The sequence below is a fragment of the Triticum aestivum genome, chromosome 7D, assembly GCF_018294505.1.
Source record: "Triticum aestivum cultivar Chinese Spring chromosome 7D, IWGSC CS RefSeq v2.1, whole genome shotgun sequence".
Lineage (NCBI taxonomy): Eukaryota > Viridiplantae > Streptophyta > Magnoliopsida > Poales > Poaceae > Triticum > Triticum aestivum.
The window spans coordinates 559,542,905-559,546,053 of NC_057814.1; positions in this window are offsets into that span (position 1 = coordinate 559,542,905).

The window sequence follows — 3,149 nt, forward strand, 5'->3', positions numbered from 1 at the left end:
AAGGAAGGGAAAGAAGAATGGCAACGGCAAGGGTCCTCAGTTTAACCCGGGGAACCAAGGAGGAGGCAAGCGTAAGGCCGATGGCAGCCTAGAGTTTGTAGCCAACACCAACTCTCAAGGTAATAACCAGCGACGCAAGGGGAGGCCCCCTCCCCGAGGCGGCGGGTCAGGACCTTCTCTGGAGCAGCTGTTGAACGAACCTTGTCCGAGACACGGCTCTAGAGAGAAGCCAGCGACTCATCTGTGGAAGGATTGTGCTATCATGAAGGCCTTCAAAAACTACAATGGTCCGGGTGGTGGCTCAGGTGCCGGCGGCTCAGGCGCCGGCGGTTTTCATGGCCCGGGCGATGGCTCAAATTCCGGTCCCCAGAACAGTCAAGGAGGCTTTAATCAACAGTCTGGTCAGGGTCATCAATAGCAGCAGGGGGGTTATCAGACCAACCCGAAGCAGCTTAGCGGCGGACAGTATCACGTGTTCACCACTAGTTTGTGCAAACGAGACGAGAAGCTTCACAAGCGGGCTGTTAATGCTGTTGAGCCGGCGGTTCCACACTACTTGCGGTGGTCTGAGCAGCCTATAGTGTGGAGTAGGGAGGATCACCCTCCCCGGGTGGATAACCCGGGCCACTTGGCCTTAGTGGTGGCCCCTCAGGTGGGAGGCTATAAGTTCACAAAAGTACTCATGGACGGAGGGCAGCTCCTCCACCCAACAACCCGGCGTCCGTTGCAAAGGGACCAAAAGCCGGGGTTTGATGCCCTTCAGAATCTCCTGGTTAGCTCTCTCAGCTTGACCATTGGATTGGGGATGAGCCACTGAGGAAACATCAAGTCGGATATGCTCCCGTTGACAAAAGTCTTCCATAGCGCCCTTGGATAAATTGGTGCCATTGTCAGTTATGATGCTGTGCGGAAAGCCGAAGCGGAAAATCACCCTTTTCATAAATTGAACCGCCGTGGCTGCATCGCACTTGCTAACTGGCTCAGCCTCCACCCACTTCGTGAATTTGTCAACGGCTACCAAGAGGTGGGTCTTCTTATCCTTGGACCGTTTAAAAGGCCCAACCATATCAAGCCCACATGTACCGGCTCAGGAGTTGAGGATGATCCCAATCACTTGGCCCTTTGCGGTCTGGGGGCTTGATATGGTTGGGCCTTTTAAACGGTCCAAGGATAAGAAGACCCACCTCTTGGTAGCCATTGACAAATTCACGAAGTGGGTGGAGGCTGAGCCAGTTAGCAAGTGCGATGCAGCCACGGCGGTTCAATTTATGAAAAGGGTGATTTTCCGCTTCGGCTTTCCGCACAGCATCATAACTGACAATGGCACCAATTTATCCAAGGGCGCTATGGAAGACTTTTGTCAACGGGAGCATATCCGACTTGATGTTTCCTCAGTGGCTCATCCCCAATCCAATGGTCAAGCTGAGAGAGCTAACCAGGAGATTCTGAAGGGCATCAAACCCCGGCTTTTGGTCCCTTTGCAACGGACGCCGGGTTGTTGGGTGGAGGAGCTGCCCTCCGTCTTATGGAGCATCAACACTACTCCTAACAGGTCCACTGGCTTCACGCCTTTCTTCATGGTTTATGGAGCAGAAGCAGTCCTCCCCAGCGACATCCGTCATGATTCGCCTCGTGTGGCGGCTTATGTTGAGACGGATAATGAACTGGCGCGCCAAGATGCTCTGGACTTGTTGGACGAACAACGTGATGTGGCGGAAGCCCGTTCAGCGATTTACCAACAAGACCTGCGCCGTTATCATAGCCGTCGGGTCAAATCCCGAGTCTTCCAGGAAGGCGACCTTGTGCTCCGGCTCATCCAGGATCAAGCTGATGCACACAAGTTATCCCCACCTTGGGAAGGGCCCTTTGTGGTCAGTAAGAACTTGCACAACGGGTCATATTATCTCATTGATATTCGGGAACATAAGGATTCGCGTAAATCTGAGGAGGAGACCCGTCGGCCATGGAATATAGCTCAGCTTCGGCCTTACTACACTTGAGCTGCCAGCTCTCGTGGTGTACATATTTATCTCAGACATGTATATATTATGATAAGCAATAAAGCAGGACCTCTGTCCTTTTTTCTCCTCCAATTATGTGTGTGTCATTTGTTACATGCTAATTTGAAAGGAGGATCCGGCTTATGATCGTATTCGAGTTTAGCCGTAAGCAGTAAGGTCACTTGGGGGCTTCCTGTTCAAACATGGGTCGTATTCGAACCAAAGAGAACATAGCTGTCGATACCCATTTGATTGGCAAAGTGCCGAGCTCATTGGGAGGTTGCCTTTGGTCATATTTGAATCATAGTGTAACCCCTCTGAGAACCGACGCGGATCGTATTCGAATCAGCGTCGTTAAACAATTTTCAAAGTCACTTGGGGGCTTCCTGTTCAAACATGGGTCGTATTCGAACCAAAGAGAACATAGCTGTCGATACCCTTTTGATTGGCATCGCCACACCCACTGGGGGCTATATGATCGCATCCGAATCTTAGCTTAACCCCTTTGGACCGGGTTTCTGGTCGTATTCGAACCGGAAGCCCCAAATTTTTATATTTTATCACAAGTCTACTCTGATCATGTCAAAGTATGTACTGCCGGGTCTCCCTTGCCGGCTTAATTTTGGTTTATCTTGTTAGTTGAACATCATGGATGTCATCAAGACAGGTAAGTTCGAGTTAAGGTACCAACCAAGCTACCCGGGTTATTTAAACCGGAAGTATGCTTACAGGCCGTTGAGTGTGTTATCACGGCTATGTTCAGAGTATAGTTAACGACCAGTCTTTTTTGGTTCGTATTCCGGGTTATCCATCTCAAACACCTGATTCTCAGGGCGGTAAGCCGCCTTGAGACTTGTGATTTGCCTTTCTATGCAGATGCTTGAAGGTACTTTTTAAGGTTGAGAAGGACAAAGGATAATCATGACCCGGAGGAGCATCAAAAGAATAACTTCAAGGGGTTTCAGCGTTCATTACGTGCACGATGGCACGGCAGAGATAAATTGTTGCACTTATTCTATTACAAAAATCCTTCAAAGTTTCAAGGGTGGAGCGTTGTTCGGTGAACCGCCAGCCGCTTTATGACGCCTGCTGAGTCGAAGTCCCCGACTCGTCTTCTGCTCCGGCTGATCCCAAGACCTCGAAGGTTGA